Here is an 18,863-nt window from a genome sequence, read left to right on the forward strand (position 1 = left end):
CATGCCTCCGCCACAAGTCCCTGTTCTGGCGGAGCACGTCCTGCGTCCGCCACAAGTCCCTGTTCCGGCGGAGCACGTTCTGCGTCCGCCCCCAGTCCCTGTTCCGGCGGAGCAGGCCCCGCGTCCGCCACAAGTCCCAGTTCTGGCGGAGCACGCCTTGCGTCCGTCACAAGTCCCTGTCGCGGCGGAGCACGCCCTGCGTCCGCTACCAGTCCCGGTCCCCGCTGCGCCCGGCCCGCCGCGGCTCCAAGTCCCGTTCTCGGCGGCGTCCGATGAACCGCCGTCGCCTCTCGCCTCTGGCCCTGCGGTGCCAGATGAACCACCGCCACTTCTCGCCTCCGTGTCGGCGGCGTCCGACGATCCACTACCGCTCCAGATTCCTGCCTCAGCGGTGGACGATGACCAGCCGCCGCCTGCCGCCCTTGCCTCGGCGGCATCCGACGAACCGCCGCCGCTCCACGTTCCTGTCTCAGCGGGGTTGGAGGACCAGCCGCCGTGCCACGTTCCGGTCTCGGCGGGGTTCGAGGACCAGCCGCCGCTCCACGTTCCTGTCTCGGCGGGGTTCGAGGACCAGCCGCCGCTCCACGTTCCTGTCCCGGCGGGGTGCGATGACCTGCCGCCGCTCCACGTTCCTGTCTCAGCGGGGTTGGAGGACCAGCCGCCGTGCCACGTTCCGGTCTCGGCGGGGTTCGAGGACCAGCCGCCGCTCCACGTTCCTGTCTCGGCGGGGTTCGAGGACCAGTCGCCGCTCCACGTTCCTGTCTCGGCGGGGTTCGAGGACCAGCCGCCGCTCCACGTTCCTGTCCCGCGGGCACTCGACGATCATCCGCCGCTCCAAGTTCCCGTCCCGCCGGCGTTCGACGACCAGCCACAGCTCCACGTTCCTGCTTCGGCGGGGCTCGACGACCTGCCGCCGCTCCACGTTCCTGTCTCGGCGGGGTTCGACGACCAGCCGCCGCTCCACGTTCCTGACTCGGCGGGGCTGGACGACCAGCCGCCGCTCCACGTTCCGGTCTCGGGTGCGCCCGGACGTCCGCCTGAGTGTTCACGGGTGGACTTGTTGATCGGGCCTCCCGGACGCCCGCCTGAATGGCCCCGTCGGGACTCGCTGGTCTGGCCCCCTGGACATCCGCCAGACCAGCCTAGTTCGCGGGCCTTGGTCCCGCCTCCCGGACGTCCGCCCGAATGGCCCCGTCGGGGCTCGCTGGTCTGGCCCCCTGGACATCCGCCAGACCGGCCTAGTTCGCGGGCCTTGGTCCCACCTACCGGCCCCCTTCCGCCCACCCTCGTTCTTGGACTTGGTTTCATTTTTGACTGTTTTCGTTTGGGACGTCTGGAAGCCGTCCCTTGAGGGGGGGGTACTGTCATGACCCGTGTCTGCCACGTCAGTGTTTTTGTTGTTATTTTCTTCCCTCCTTCCTGCCATGTGCCTTTTGTTATTGTTTTCATCACCTCCCTGCCATGTGCCTTTGTTATTGTTTGTGTTCTCACCAGCTACGCACCTGTTCCTAGTCATCATCACGCACCTGTTCCTAGTCATCATCACGCACCTGCTTCCCATCTGCTCCCCTAAGTACCCGGACTATTTAAACCTTCCAGACCGACAACGCAGTGTCGGGTCATTACCCTGTTTGCCTCCTGTTGCCACGTCACCTCGGACTCTCACGACTTGCGCTTCGCTCCCGTTGTTGCACTTGTCTTCGTTCCCTGTCCGCCTGGCTCGTTCCCGTCTCGTGTTTGGTCCTTGTCATCGTCCAGTTAGTCTCGTTCAGTTGCCTGTGTTGTTTCTTTGCCCACGCCCCGTTGTTCGTCCCCACCAAGCTCCACAATAAATCTCCTTAAAGCTTCACCTACCCCTGCTTCCTCGCTTCTTGGGTCCACCTCCTCATCGCCGCAAGGCGACTCTTGACATCAACGTGCGTTTTACTTATTAGGCCGTGATGCACTGACACAATTGGACCTTAATTTCAGAGTCAATAAGCAAGGGCGAATTCAAACAAACGTCAAAACTTTAAAAGCGCGCATTATCAGTGATAAGCAAAAAGAAAAAACATTACCAGAGCCTTAAAACCAATAACAGAGAAGTAAATGATGTTTTTATAGAGGTGTAATTATTGTCGGCATGAATTGCAAATTACTCAGAAATCACACGGCCATTGCTGGACATCATTTATGACCAGCCAATGACATTTGCGGAAGAGAAAAATTGTTTGAACACTTGAGGCTGACAAAGCTTTTTGAACTTGTCAAGCATTAACTCATTGATTATGATGTGTTAGCACTACCAACTTGATATTTAACCGCTAAATTGAGTCATGGAAATTCCCATGTCTCAACAGGGGGGATTGATATCCAAAGTACAGCTAGGACAACAAACCTTTTTAAAATTTTTGTAGGTCATGTCTAGTGTGTAGTAAACATAATGTTCAAGGGAACATGAGACCAAAAAGGAGCATCTTAACGCACTACCAAATTACTATGAGCATTGAGCAAACAGTGACTGCAAAAAATGGCTTCATGGACTTGTGTTGCTGCAGGAACACAGGAAAGTGAATCCATTTGCATATTAGTCACAATAATTGGATCCCGTGGTGAGAGCCACGTCAGAGTGTGTTCAAGCAGTCTTCACTGCTGCTTAAGGAATCAAAAAATGACATTCTTGTCCACCACATTCACATTGCACGGCGACCTAATTGTCACAGGGACACATTACACTGATAAGGTGCGGTGCGTTTCAGCCCAGCGTCACTTTTTCCCGCACCAGTAGAAGGCGCCACACGACTGTGGAAGCCGCTCCAAATTATCACCAAACCGCGACTTGACCTTATGGACACCTTTTTTTTCCCGACTGGAGAGACATTTTTTTTTAGGACATTTTTCTCCCGACTGGAGGAACATTTTTTGTTTTGGGGATTGCAAATAGAAATTTCGTTTCAAGGGATACTAGGTTGTGTATGTTCAGGACAAGCAGCATGATGTTTTGCACAGATTCAGGCGTGTAAGACACAAAAACCAGGTGCACATTCCAGACTGATAAGAAAGAAATGAGGTGCACATTCCGGACTGATGAGGAGTAGAAGCGTTTGAGAACCAAGGTCACAAAACAGATAATTTGTAAGAGAGAAATTGTGAGAAAAAGCAGGAAGAGCGTAGGCGGGTGTGAGCTAGTCAAAATTTGGGGTTTCCCATCTTGTATGGGTTGTATGGTTACAATGTGAACTGACGGTCAAAATAAATGTTCATGTGTTCTGTCGACATTGGGCAAACAAGGGCTTTAAAACCACAACAGAAAAATTAAAGTTGTGCATAAAACGTGTCTAAATAATTATTTGAAAAAGCAAAACTTACTTAATAAAAATGACCCAATTATAATTGGAAACTGCCTCGCTGACAATGCAGCGAAGTCGGCAGCCCAAGGCATGACCACAAAGTTGGCACTGCAATACTATAAGGGAAAATGAACACACACACACACCCCTACTTGCTTTTGTGACATTGTTGGGCCACCTGAGCAAAACTCACATTGTGGGAACCACCCTTTCTGGTGGTTGTACAGCTCTGGAAAAAATAAAATCAGGCAGTGTCCAGGAATTTAGTTAAACACAAAAACCACTTCAAATTACCAATTAAACAAAGTACAGGGTCCTTCACCTGACTACAGACGATCTTCTGGGGACTTTATTTGGTTTTAATCACTTTTGGGGTCTGCATCTATGCACACTCCCTGGTTTTGCTACCTTCCCGGGTACCACATACACACTGCTTGGTTTCTCTGCCTTCGTGGGTACCACATACACATTGCTTGGTTTCTCTGCCTTCCTGGGTACTACATACACACTGCCTGGTTTCGCTACCTTCCTGGGTACTAGTCACACAAACGTCAGACGACTCAGCACATACCGACTGTCTCAGCACTACACACTTTCACTCCAAGGCAGTACTGTGAACCAACTTACTGACAAGAGGTAGTATTTAGAATTTTAAAAAGTGCTTGAAAGGTTTTGTTCATGTCAAACCAACAGATGACATTATTATTATTATTTAAATCAGTATTAAACAGCATCAGCATAGGTTCAAGATATTATACAGACTATATACGATAAAAAAATACTAAACCACCCTTGCTTTTCCGTCATTTCTTGTATAAGTTAACACATATATAGTTGCATAACATTTGTTTATACAAATGTAACGATTAAAAAGTAGCTGATTAGAGTTTTAATTCGAGAAAATAACGAGAATCTAGCCATTGTCCTTTTTATTTACTATAGTAACAAAAATCACTTAAGTTGCATCAATAGCGATGGCATTGTAGAATTAGAATTAGAAATCCCTTTATTGTCATTGTACTCAAGAGTGCAACGAGATTAGAGAGCTCCCCTCTCCAGTGCAATACAACAATAATACAGACAAATATATAAATTAGATAAATAAGAGAGTGCAATGGAAAATAATACTGAAGGGTATATAAAAACACATCACGATGCTGTTCTGCAAGGTAAGGGTGGTCTCGTGTGTGTGTGAGAGTTCAGAATAGAGATGGCTCTCGGAAAGAAACTGTTTCTCAGTCTATTGGTCCTCGATTTGATGCATCTGTAGCGCCTGCCAGAGGGCATCAGGTCAAACAGGTGGGAGTTTGGGTGGGTATTGTCTTTGACAATGTACTGTCTCAAACAGTTTCCCCCCCCCCCTTTTTTTAAATTTTGTATTCATTAATCTGTAATAAAAATGGACATTATATTTTGGTTAATAAAATTAACAAGAAATAAAAGTAAAGGGTGGTCTAATACTTTTTTCAAGATTGTCCTAACATACATTTAATGCTTACAGTATATGTCTTCGGAAGAAGCGCAGCATTAGATTTTTTTGGTTCTCTCTCTTTGACTTCTGAATTTGAATTTCTGTCACAGATGTGCTTGAATTCTATTTTGGATGATTTGTGTTAAACTGCACAAATATTTGAAGAGCCATAGAATTCAAGAATCACACCAGTGCTGCTACTCCTCCGAACGGGTGAACGCCCTCGATTAACAACCTGCGTTGAGGTGGCTTTTGAGATTCGTGGTGAGGGAGAAAAATCTTTGAAGGCATTCTTAGACTTCAAGAGAGGGTCCACAATTTCCAAAGATTCACTTCCGTCTGAATCAGAGGCCTCACTTGTATCCGGAATATATTCATCTCCACTGTCATCTGAGTTGGAGTAATAATGCTTATCCATTCCAAAGTCAGCCTGTTTTTTTAATCTAAAAAACAACAACAACAGCGAAATATAAAGGATAGAAGGCAGGAGACCAATAAAATATATGCAATTTGCTTGTAAGATTCCCTGAAATCTATATGGGTTGTTTACCTGTATACTTTTGGTCGTCCTGAGCCTTGGGATAGTAATATGGTCTGGGTCTGAGGCGCAAAGTTCAGGGGCAGGATTTGACAATGATTCGTCAGAATCTGTGTCGTTATTCCAAGGAAGATTCAGCCCATATTTTTTGTCCAAGGGAGGAGACTGGGTTACATCAGAGTCCTAGAGAAAATTGAGAACCCATTAAATACTTAATTCCCAGAGGAATCTGCACAGAAAAAGGTCTTAATTCTATTTGGAAAAAAAACAAACTAAAATATTGATGAATGATATGACAAAATAATGTAATAACAAAATTAGAATGATTTTAGGAAATTATTTGCAAAACCAAAACATTGTGGTACGATAATAATGCATATAATTATTCTACGCAGCTATATTTAACAAAAACACTTAATTGACCGTAACAAAAAGCTCCCGGGAGGAAAACTACATTAAATGTTTTTTTACAGGGCAGTGAAAATATTGGAAAATAAAAAAAATAATAAATAAATAAAATAATATAAAAAAAGAATTCAATGTGTATCGATGGACCCATATGAAATACTTATATCGCTATGTACTTATCAGCCATATCGCCCAGCCCAATATGAAACTGCAACTTCAAAACCTCGGGCCATAACAGGATTGTAACATGGGATGCATATCTTCATTCCTAAATTTGTAGATCCCGAGGAGGCTGCTCAATGGTCCTGGTAATCTAAACCTCAACCAATTCGGTCACAGCCAATGTTCTCCATCCTTGTTAAGAAGTTTTGAAATGATTTAATAGATATACTATTGCAAACTATACCAGAATTTTAGACAATTTAAACTTTTGATCACAATTTTACCTATTTTCTAAAAATCTGAAGAATTCACTTAGAATCCACATGCCAAATCACCTGCTGTGGACACATAGGTTCTGTTCTGACAGATAATTCAGTTACAGGTTGTGTACTTAAAGCCAATAAGAGGGCAATGCAGCAGTCGACAGCCTGACGAAAGCTTAAATCTCCCAATGAGAGAACTGTGGTGGCTGGTAGGTTCTTAGATTGTAACATAGTAAAGACATATACTACGCATAACTGTATATCATATGATGATGAGGGAAAATATTATTAGCTACGATTTATGTCCAGATATATTAGAAAACTTGTCCAACCAGCACAGGTCTATCTAACTGTAATTTTAACATCTCAAGACACGACAGGATGACCACATGATACGCATACCTCCTTTTCAGAGTCTGTCAAACCTTGAGAAGGCTGCTTCGATGTTCTGGTGGCATCAACCTCAGCCGATTCAGTCATTGTCGATTGTCCTCCATCCTAATGAACAAGTTGAATATTAATTTAATGAATTAAAAAAAGAAAATGGATCAGAATTTTACACATTTTTAGGCTTTGGCCACCCAAAACAAAAACTAACAAGTTCACGAATGAAACAAAACCAATTACTTTAGCGCATGACAATTAATCTTCAGTAGAGATATGTTGTGACTGATATTTCAGTCACAGGTTGTCTTTTGAATGCCACCAGGGACGCAATGGAGCACAGGACAGCCAAAAGTCTTCTTGTCGGACAGCTGTAGTGGCTGGTAGGTTCTAAGATTATAACATAGTAAAGGCACATACAACTCCTAACTGTATTTCATATGATAATGAAGGAAAAGATGATTAGCTATGATTTATGTCAACAATAAAAATGGCTCTACGGGGTCCCCACAAACACAAACCTGACAGTTGGGTGTCAGATGGCCAACATACCTACTCGCAATTCAACTCAACTGGACCCCACAACACAAGAAAAAGCTGAGTGAGCCTCAAACCAGACATACACATTCACTGACAAATATCCTGTGACACCAGATATATTAGAAGTCTTGTCTAATCAGCACACGTCTATCTAACTGCAATTTTAACATCTCAAGACACGACAGGATGAGCACACGATACGCATACCTCCATTTCTGAGTCTGTAAAGCCTGGAGGAGGCTGCTTTGATGTTTTAGTAGCATCATAAATTTATTGAATTAATTATATTTGAGGTTGGATTAGATTTTTACACATTTTAAGCCTTAGCCACCCAAAACAAAACATAAGCTCATGAATGAAATAAAACTAATTAATTTCGCCCATGCCAATTAATCTTCTGTAGACACGTGTTGTGACCAGTGTTGTTTTTGGCAGGCATTTTAGATTTTGTCCAAGTCATTTGGACAAAGTGCTGATTTGTTTACATCACATTTAGTCATCCCAATTCGTTATAGTTTTAGTCCAGTTTTAGTCAACGAAAACTAAAAAAAGGGTTTTAGTCCAGTTTTAGTCGACGGAAACGCAAAAAAAGTTTTACCCTAGTTTTCGTCAATTTATTCACAAAGGTTTTAGTCCAAGCGGCACGGTGGCCCAACTGGTTAGCATGATGGCCTCACAATATTGAGGTCGTAGGTACGATTCTGGCTCCGGCCTTCCTGAGTGGAGTTTGCATGTTCTCCCTGTGTCTGCGTGGGTTTCCTCTGGGTAATACGGTTTCTTCCCATATTCTTAAAACATGCATGGCAAGTTGCTTGGACACTCTAATTGCCCCTAGGCATGAATGTGAGCGTGGATGGTTGTTCATCTATGTATGCCCTGCGATTGGCTGGACACCAATTCAGGGTGTACCTCGCCTACTGCCGAAGACAGCTGGGATAGGCTCCAACACCCCCCGCGACCCTAGTGAGGAGAAGCGGTACAGATAACGGATGGATGGATGGGTTTAAGTCCATTTGAGTTAAAACAAGGCATTCAAGGTTTCCACCCAATAACAAAGACTTTTGGATGGACTACTAAGGATTCTTCATTACAAACAGAAAAAAGTGGCAACAGTGGAATCAATGCTCACTGCTCCAAAATAAGCCGAGAAGCAAAACATTTTGTTGGGCAACTGTTGTGGCTTTATTTCACTAAAAGCAACATAAAATAATTTATGAACCACATGCTAACAATTTTGTCTCGTCAACGAAAAAAATTCATGTACATCACGTCATGTTTTCGTCATAAAAGAACCTCGTTTAGCTTGTCATCGTCATTAAAAAAGGGGCGTTAACGAAGTATTTTCGTCATAGTCATCAGTGACGAAAACAACACTGGTTGTGACTGATATTTCAGTCCCAGGTTGTCTCCTGAACACCACCAATTGGGCAAGGGAGCGCAGGAAAGCCTGGGGTCTTCTATTTTGACAGTATAGAAAGGCTAAATATCAAATTGAAACAGTGTTTTATATCATGAATATAAAGGGTTGGTGCTGGTTCTGGTAGGGAAACCACAACATAAAGATGTCCTTTATTAGTCCCACAATGGGGATATTTGCAATATGGCATATGATGGCCTAACAGGGCCACCGCCCAGAAAGGAGTAATGCAGAACTTTGTAATACTGTCACTCCCTGACCAGTTCGTTGTTCCTGCAGAGCCAAACTTTGACTCAGACCCACAAATTTGAATTACAGATAGTGGACAATGGAGAACTCCCCCAGTCAGTCAGCATGTTCAACTTCCATAGAAACCTCACATACATTTATTAGATTGCCAAACTAATTGGAAACTACATCACCAGAACACCACAAGTGGGCTCTGTTATTGTACTTAAAGATGCATCTTACAAACCTGTGTTCTCCAAGGCCAGTCAGCTGGTCCATAGTCTTAAGTTATTTCTTCGCCAACATCAATGTCTCGGAGCGCAAACAGACAGAGGTGTGGTCAGTCCTCTGTTGTCATCTTCTTCATTTTACAGTTGGGGTGCATGTGGTCATCATTAACCAGTCTTCCCAGACTGCCATCTTCTTGAGCTGCATCAACACTTAAAATAGATTTAAAAAAAAAAAAAAAAAATTATTCAATCAATGTCAGAAATTAATCTTTGAGACAATCTTGTGTACACAAAACATAAAAATAGGAAATCCACAATTTTTAAATCTTCTAAATCAAATCATACAAGAAATTACTATTGGAATCAGACCCTATTAACAGCTTGTCTTTGAGACTTCAGGTCTATATTTTCATTTGTAAAGATTCAACGCATGAATAAAAGTAATTATACATTTTTGCTTAGAGAATGATTTTTCCCCTAACACTTATGGGATGAGTATGTGTTTATTTTTTTAAATAAAAACAAAAATAAGATAACATCTCAATCTTAGCCTCACCTCCAAGTTTTTTCTTGCCGGCGGAAGTCAAACAAAAAGACAGTGCCTCTTCCATCCATCTTCCTGCGTTGAGATTCATCAGAATCTATCAATTTTCCTCTGTACTCCATAATAAAGAATAAAGTCGTCTTTCCTGAAAGGGGCCTTGGTAAATACTCCTCGACCTAGTTAACAGGGAAATCAAGTTAGCTTCGTAATATTTTTAAGCACACAAATAAGGAGTCATCGTATTCATTTGGGCCACTATACTAATGTAGGGTGGTTTGAAACATTGCTTCTTGTGAGGGATAGAGCAGAGCCCTTCTTTATGATTTTAAAGGAACAGACCAGCCAAAATTCATTTTCCAGCATTGCATTAGCCAGTATGTATTAGGACTGAAAGTACAAATGTCAATGGCACCTGGTTACGTAAAAAAAAAAACTTTAAGTTTATTTAGTTTCAAAACAATGACATCCACTGTACACAGTCATATTGGATCGCGTCACGTGATGTCTGTGACGTATTACGTGCTTTACACTAGACTATCAAAATCAGACTTGTTAACCGGTCTATTGTGGTATAAAAATGCCGGAGGGCGTCATCAAGTACAGCCTTAATTTAGATAGAACTCCTACCATCAGGTTTCACGCTCACTGAAATAACTTGAAACTGACAAAAGTGGCAAATTGTGGCAAAAGAAAAGGTCAAGACACTCTTAATGTAAAATAACCACTTAAAAAACGATGTCAGCTTGGTTATCAGAAAACAATAATATATCTTAGCAAAAGCGTTAACATCATACCTTTAAATGAGTTTATATACTTCGCTTCTAACTCTGCAGTCTTGTCCAGACCCTTGACTGCATGTTCAATAGTATCCTGCTTTGGGGACTTCCTGCATCTCAGGGAAGGCATTGTTTATTCTATAAAGAAAAAAGACAGTTTTGTGTTGATAATTATTCATACTATAGGCTAAATGGAGTTTTAACAATATCAGCGTAAGAAAAATAAATTATAAATTAAAAAAAATATCAATCCCTCCATCCCAATTAACGATTTCAACCATAATAGTTTATATTGAAGTTTAAACAACAGACACAGACAGATTTATGCAGTGTGACTACAAAAATCTTACCAAAATTGCATTCACAGTAACCTTTGCTTTAAGAATCATGTAATTAACCAGTGAACATCGTGTCTTACACAAAAATTAATGACAGAAATTATCATGGTACTTGCATTCTGTTGTTCTATAACAAAAGTGCAAGCTGTTAGCTCCGCAAAGCTAACGCAACAAGCTAGCGTCCCTCGTGCTCACATTCAATGCAAACCTGACCACCGGATGACAATACGCGTCGGTTTAGTTCTTTAAATGAGTAAAAGCACCATGACGTTTTATAATTATTCAATGCTTAACTGGAGCTCGTCAATTATGTCGATGTAGGAGCACATGTTTGCTAGGCCAGTGTTGTAGGCCCACATCCATGGTGCTACTTTGTATAGTGTTTTCCACACAACTATCTCTAACCATGAACAAATGCACTCGAGGCATGTTTTGAATAAAAACAAACGAAAAACACTTACCCATCCGTTTCAACAGCAGTTTGAACTTCGAAGTGGTGATATTCTCCAGCGTTAAGCACCTGCTCGAACTGCGAATAGGTCAAATTCAACAGCGTCTTTTTTCTGTCCTAATATTGCAACACTCGGCGCGACAGGACGTCACTTTCGGCGCGACATCTTTTCCTCCGCTTTTATCCACCGGGCGAGTAAACGCAACTATGGTTTCGTGCACCACCACATGCAACACTTGCACCATTCTCATGGAAAGACTCTCCCTGCTAGAGGGACGTGTCCGCCAGCTAGAGCAGAGTAATGTGGTAAGCGTAAACGTGGCGGACACGACTGTTAGCACGGGTTGTAGCCAACCTGCTAGTCTGGTTCGCATTGGCCGAAAACGGCTTGCTAATCGCGGTGAGCCTGTTAAGACACATAGCAGTTCCATTCCACCTCGGTCTCATGGCTCCCGCACCTTAGTGATAGGTGACTCCATTACCCGCAACATTAAGCTTGAAAATCCAGCCACAGTAATGTGTATTCTAATTTTTTTTCTTTTCCGGTTCCGGCGCCGCGCGAGTGGCTGCCTGTTTACAGCAGCGTGGCTCACTATTGAGCCTTTTTCATGTGTTTTTTCCCTTATATATACACTCGGTGTTGTCATGATCCGTCCTGTCATGCCTTGTCTTGTTGTTATTGTTTTCCCAGCTGAATGGGCGTTTCCCTCCAGCCTTACCTCCTCGATCCGTGCCGCCCTTGCGGAACAGACGTGCCCACCGGTTGCGCACCAGGCTCTGATCAACACCATGATTACTACGCTACTTAAGCCAAGGGAACGGACTCCTCAGCGTCGGAATATTGCTCATCGCTCACGACTCATGATCCCACGTCTCGATCTCGTACCTCTCGATCTCGCTCCTTGTTCTCGCTCCTTGTTCTCGCTCCTTGTTCTCGCTCTGCATTTGCAGTAGACGCTTTTTGTTCCCTCGTTTATATCCAGCTAAGGCTACTCTCCTTTGTTTTCTCGTTTGTTCGTTTGGCTCCCTCTTGCCCTTCAGCGGTAAGCAATTTAAGTTCTATGTTCCTTGCCTTTTGCAAGCGATTTCTGTTTTGCCGTCAGTTCCTTTTTTCCTGGCGTGACCTTTCCGCCAGCGCGTTTAGTTCTCTAGTTGTCGGCACCCTGATTGTATTGATTATATTGATTGGAAAATATATACCATTTGTAGCAATAAATACCTTTGTAAACTCGCATCTTGCTGTGTCTGCAATTTTGGGGTCCACTCCGCGACTCCCAGTGTTCGCTGGGAGGCGCGCACAACAGGTGTTATATTTGACGCAACTATGTCATTTCAAATGCACATTAAAAATATTACTCGAACTGCGTTTTTTTCATCTGCGTAACATTGCTAAAATTCGCCCAATTCTATCAACGTGTGACGCGGAAATCTTAATCCATGCGTTTGTTACGTCTCGCCTCGACTATTGTAACGCTTTGCTCTCGGGTCTCCCCATGTCGAGTATTAAAAGTCTGCAGTTAGTTCAAAATGCAGCAGCTAGACTCTTAACTAAGACGAGAAAATTTGATCATATTAGCCAATTTGCATTGGCTTCCGGTCCACTTGAGATGTGATTTTAAAGTTCTGCTACTTACTTTTAAAATATTGCACGGCTTAGCACCTTATCTCGTTGACCTCGTGGTACCATATGTTCCGTCCCGAAACCTTCGCTCACAAAATGCTGGTCTTTTAGTGATCCCGCGGGCCAAAAAGAAGTCCGCAGGTCCTAGAGCGTTCTCTATTCGGGCACCAATGCTTTGGAATGCACTACCCTCAGATATTAGAGGCGCCACTTCAGTAGAAATGTTCAAAACACTATTAAAGACTCATTTATGCTCTTGTGCATTTAGCTGAAATATTTGTTGGCCTGTTTACTGCCGCTTTTTTTTTCTTTTGTTTTCTTTTGTGCCCCCTTTTCCCCCGGCTGGGGGATTAGGTGACGGTGACCCACTAGGAAGTTTAAGGCATTGACCAACTGGGCATGCACCTGTTCCAGTGATGTCGTCTTCCTGCAGCGCGACATTTGATCAATTTATTTATATACTTTAGCATCTAATTTAATTATTTGTTGGCCTGTTTACTGCCGGTTCTTCTCTTTTCTGCCCCCTCCTTCCCCTGCTTGGGAATTAGGTGATGGGGACATGCTTTGAAGATTACGGCACTGACGAACCGGGAAGGGACCTGCTCTGCCGAAGTCGTCTTCATGCAGCGCCTTTTCTGATTTCCTTATATTTCAGCACTTCATTGAACTACTTGTTGGCCTGTTTGCTATTTCTGTTCTTTCTTTTCTGTTCCCAATTCCCCGAATTAGGTGATGGCGATTCACTTGGAAGTGGCTGTACTGAATTTACACCAACTGACTGGTACAAGATCGAAGGCTCATCTTCGGATATGCTGCCATGGATATTACGGCCCTGGATGAGGACCCACTCCACTGAAGTCATCTTCCTGCAGCACTTCATTCAATTGACTCTTATATTATCTCATCTATTATTGCATAGCATCATTGTATGTGTCAAATATTGCCCAGTTGGCATCCATTGCAGCCTGGTCCTCCTGGAAGGGGGATTCCCCCATCTGTGGTCCCTTCTCAAGGTTTCTCACTTTTCCCCTAATGAGGTTTTGTGAGTTTTTCCTTTCCCTCCTGGGGGTTAAGATTGGGGATGTCGATTGTGGCTATGTAAAGCCCTTTGAGACTGTCTGTGATTAAGGGCTATACAAATAAAATTGACTTGACTTGACTTAATAAGGACGCGACGAGAGGAGGAGCGCTTGCTTTTTCGTCAGCACGCCCCGCACGGGTGGTGCTGCTTTATCACTCTCTATCTGTGCCCGCCCGCCGGCATGTCGATAGAAAAATAATATTCCTTCAAACATTACTTTCATCTTCTTAACGTTTTGTAGTGAATTTAACAGGTTCACCACTTTTTTCAAATACACCAATGGAAAACGGGTCTTAATTGAGGAAACATACAAAGAGCATCTCACAAACACCTTATGATGAGCAATGTAATTTGATCATGTTTTTTGTCACTGCCTGGACGTCGGGTTCACTGGCCTGGTGGCAGTGGCTTGTAAACACTGTCACTGAGTGGGAACGGATCTCAAGGTGGGTCAAACTAACCCAAGCAGTGGATCGGTCAGTTTTTTAAATTTATTAATTTTTTAATTTTATGTATTTATTTATTATTTAATACAAGGACTTCGGCTCACTACCAGTGGGCGGGACCAAAGAATTTGGGTTTCCTTTGAGCTAGGAGGCAGTCAAAGGCAGTCCAATCCCCTGCAACATAAAGCGCCTAGCTCTGGGGACATGGAATGTCATTTCTCTGGTAGGGAATGAACCCGAGCTGGTGTGTGACTAGACCAGTGGTTCTCAATTATTTCCTGTCATGCCCCCCCTACCAAGAAGAAAACAATTCGCACCCCCCCCCCACCACAATTTTTTTTACATTTCGTACTAATGTACATGTTCTTTGCATTTTAATGTTAGATTGTCAATAAAATATCTTACCTTGACAAAGCTAAATTGATAAAAAAAATATATCATTTTGAGAACGACTATTGTGAGGATCTCGAAACTCAGTACTCTGTGGTGCTAATATTGATGAGATGATAAATATTTACTATACGTTTTTGTTTTTTAACTTTAAGAAATCAAACAGTTATTAATACGTACATAATATAGAAAAGACAAAAAGAGCAAGGGGGATTTTAAACAAAAATTCTTCATAAAGCAACAGTTTTAATAATATACGTTTTTTTTTGTTTACAATACGTTTGACGTCGAACCTCTTTGTCGTGATGACGTCAGCCACTTCCGTGGTCCAGCCTGAGAGCATCTACTAAATTGCTCACGTAGACGTCGTCTTATTTTGTTTCGATAACTAATGGTTGCAATGCAACATTTCTGTTCATAGCTGCTGGCTCTCCGCCCAAACGCGGTTCGAGTCAGACTTCTGTTAAAAGTCGAGCGTCCATCGAAGCAATTCATTTTAGCGATTAGCGCGCTTAGCGCCTCCTTGCTTGCCTCCTCATTTAGAACGCTACTTGTTTGCAGTGTTGTTTATTTGCCATCACGTTGCTTGTTGCTGCTGCTGTGCGCGGACTTACATATAGTTCCAATGAAGTCCGTTGTGCTGCGGCGCAAGATAGCTTGGCGCGGGGCATTTAAGGAGCGGCGAAAGAAATCACTTCACTTTTTTTTTAATCAGTGCTGCGTGACAGCGCGACCCTTTTTTTTTTTAATCAGTACTGCGTGACAGGGCGACACTTTTTTAAAACCAGTACTGCGTGAACTAGGGGCACAAACAGCTTTGACGAGCTCAAACTGGCGTTGTCTGAGATCGCCTTTTTCTGTCCCAAAACCATGCAAAAAAACATGTCCCCCAGGGTCCCACACGCCCCCCCTCAGCATCGCACCGCGCCCCCCCACTATTTGAGAATCAGACAGAGTCGGACTCGGCTCCAGACAGTGTGTGCTCTGGTATCAGTCCTCTCAAGGGGTTTTGGACTCTGTTCCACTCTGGAGTTCCCCAATGTGATATTTCCAGGGCAGGTGTGGGTTTATTCCCCCTGGGTTGGTGCTTGTAAATTGGCGTTCATCCCAGTGGACGAGAGTGAAGCCTCCCTCCGCCTTCAGTTCGGGGGCGGGTCCTGAATGTTGTTTGTGCTGATCCACAAAATTTTTAATCATTGGACTTCTGTGACTGTCATGTCATGTTCAATGATCAATTTTGTGGTTATCGTATTTGCGACTGCATGTTTTGGACACTCGGGTGAAGAGAGGGACGGATCTTTCAACTGATCAACACCTGGTGGTGCGTTGACGATTGTGGGAGACGTCAGTCCAACCTGGCAAACCCGAATCTATTGTGAGGGTTTGCTGGGAACTTCTGACAGAATCCCCTGTCAGAAAGAGCTTCAACTCCCACCTACAGCAGAACTTTGAACATGTCCTGGAGGAATCGGGGGACATTGAGTCAGAGTGGACCATGATTCATGGGTCAATTGTTGAAGCATCCAATCTGAGCTGTGGTCGTGGTAGATGTCATTTCAGCAATTCCCAAACCCGCTGTTGGACCTCAGTGGAGCGGGATGCCGACAAGCTGGAGAAGGTGTCTTTCTGAGTGTATCCTGTGGGTGTCTGTAGACAGCTGACGGGTACCAGCTGGCCAAGCGAAATGCACCTGTGGCAGTCGCCGTAGCAAAAATTCAGGCTTGGGAGAAGTTTGCCGAACTCAAACAAAATGCTTCCAGGAATTCTGGTCCTTGTCGATAGACCGGTCGATCTATAATCTTACCCTCAGCTATGGTCACCAGATGTGGGTCGTGATCGAAAGAATGTGATCCTGGATATAAGAGGCCAAAATAAGTTTCCTCCACATATCCCTTTTAGATAGGGTGAGAAGCTTGGTCATCCAGGAGGGACTCAGAGACGATCTGCTCCTCCTCTAACTTGAGAGGCGCCAGATGAGGAGCCTCGGGCAGTTGTTTAGGATTTCTCCGGGACGCCTCCTTGGTGAGGCATCCCGTACTTGTCTCACTGGCAGGGGGCCCGAGGAATTTCTCTGCTAACACCTTTGAATCCCCCGAAAGAGTTTGAAGAAGTAGCTGGGAAGAGGGAAGTCTGGGCTTCCCCGTTAAAGATGTTGCCACCATGAACCATCCCAGGATAAGTGGTAGAAAATGGATGAATGGATGGATTAATAGTTTAAACCACAAACATTATTGACTGAAATTTTCCATTTTATTGGATTTTTTTTATCTACCCAGTAATGTAACATTGACATTAAAAACTTATTTTTCTATGGAGTCCAGAACAAGCGGTAAGGAAAGGCAGCTTAATTTATGAAGCACATTTCATTCGCAAGGCACAATGTGCTTCACACAAGCAAAGACACATCACAAACGCATTTACAAACACCACAGTGAATGAATTCAGATTGAAGACAGCTGTACTGTAGGGATGATTCTTATTTTCATATTTATTTCTACTGCATAGTATTTCTGTTTTTTGTGTTAACATGAGTTTCTTGATGCAAAAGGTTTGGATGCCCCTGCTGTACTATTTTGTATGGTGGGGTAGGCATAAGCTTGTTCTTCAGCTTTCATTACCATGTAGTGAATATTGTATGTAAATGTCAATGTAATCTTTTTTAAAAAACCAACATCCTTTGGTACCTGCATACTTCTTTTGAGTTATTCCTTGCCCTCCAGGGGGTTAAGATCAGGGGATGTGGATTGTGGGCATGTGAAGCCCTTTGAGACTTTGTGAGCTTAAGGGCTATACAAATGAATTTGACTTGATTTGACATACTAATCACATTGTGCAGTTTATCACTTTCAGCAGGAACATGTTTCGTAAGGCTCCTTTTACTTTGTTGGTAGCATTGTACTCCATGTTGACAGCTCTTAGACCATCATCTAGATGAGCTCAAGGTTCACATTTCAATCACATCTTCAACCATGACTTTGCCATCTTGAGTTAGGTAGATCGCTTCCTGTTGCAGCCATTTTGCTCAAGGTGAACCCACAATGCATGAAAACCTAAATTATTGTGTGTGCTGTAGCCATCTTGCGCAAGGTGTCCCCGCATTGTATTAAGAACTGATTTTTTTGTGTGTGTAAGCGTGTGTTTTGTGTGTGGGTGCAGTACCATTTTCGGCCACTAGGAGCAGCATAGAGCAAACACAGTTATACACAAAAATGTTGGTTTTTGTGCATCTTGGGGCTACCTTTGAAAATTTGACAGGACACTTCTTAGGTCATTTTATGACTAAATCAATGGTTAAATTCGTGGGGACCAGGTTTTGGCTCCCCACGCTATGATTGTGCTGTCAGATACTGGTCCTCACAATAGTGCAAAGACAAACACCCACACACACACGCACCCCCCCCACACACACACCCCTTCTTGCATTTGTTACCTTCTTAAGACCACCCATAAAATGCCTACTTTCCAGGACCACCCTTTCTAGACATCACAGGAACAAATGAAAGGCATCCTTGAACTTGGAAAAAAATCTATTTTAATTGTATCACAATATAACATTAGATTTTGCCTTTTTAAGACTACCCATAAAATGCCTACCTTTTTAAGACCACCCCAAAAAAAATGCCTACCTTTTTAAGACCACCCCCCCAAAAAATGCCTACCTTTTTAAGACCACCTTTTTTAGACATCATAGGAACAAATGAGACATCCCCGAATTAATATATATATAGATAGATAGATAAATAGATATATATTTATTAACAGTGTCACAATATTACCTAAGAATATAACCTTTAAAACCCCCAAATAAATACCTACCTTTTTTGGACAACACTTCCTTGGCATCACCAGAATTAAATACATCTCTCAACTTGGGTGTGGACAATGTATTTTAACAGTACCACATTTGGCAAATGTTAAATAAACCCTGACATGAACAAGCATTTTGCTTCCTTCAACAGCAAAAGCAAACGTTTGCTGCTCAAGTTGCAAATGTTAGCCGCGCAGTGAGGGGCTTAAAGCTCAATTCTCTTTAAAGTAAGCCATATGTTGGATCTAAATTAAACTAAATTAACTATCCTATTGATGTCGACGGTATGATGACACTTACACCTGTTTTTTTAAAATAAGTTACAAAAGAGCAACCACTAAATAAAAGAATAATATAATATGAATAATAAAAATAATAAATGAAGTAAATAGATCAAATTTGAGACAAGTCTGCAGTTTCTCCTACCGACTTATTATG

Source organism: Idiotropiscis lumnitzeri, unplaced genomic scaffold (assembly GCF_059441095.1).
Source record: "Idiotropiscis lumnitzeri isolate Australia: NSW breed Sydney's pygmy pipehorse unplaced genomic scaffold, RoL_Ilum_1.0 HiC_scaffold_93, whole genome shotgun sequence".
Classification (NCBI taxonomy): domain Eukaryota; kingdom Metazoa; phylum Chordata; class Actinopteri; order Syngnathiformes; family Syngnathidae; genus Idiotropiscis; species Idiotropiscis lumnitzeri.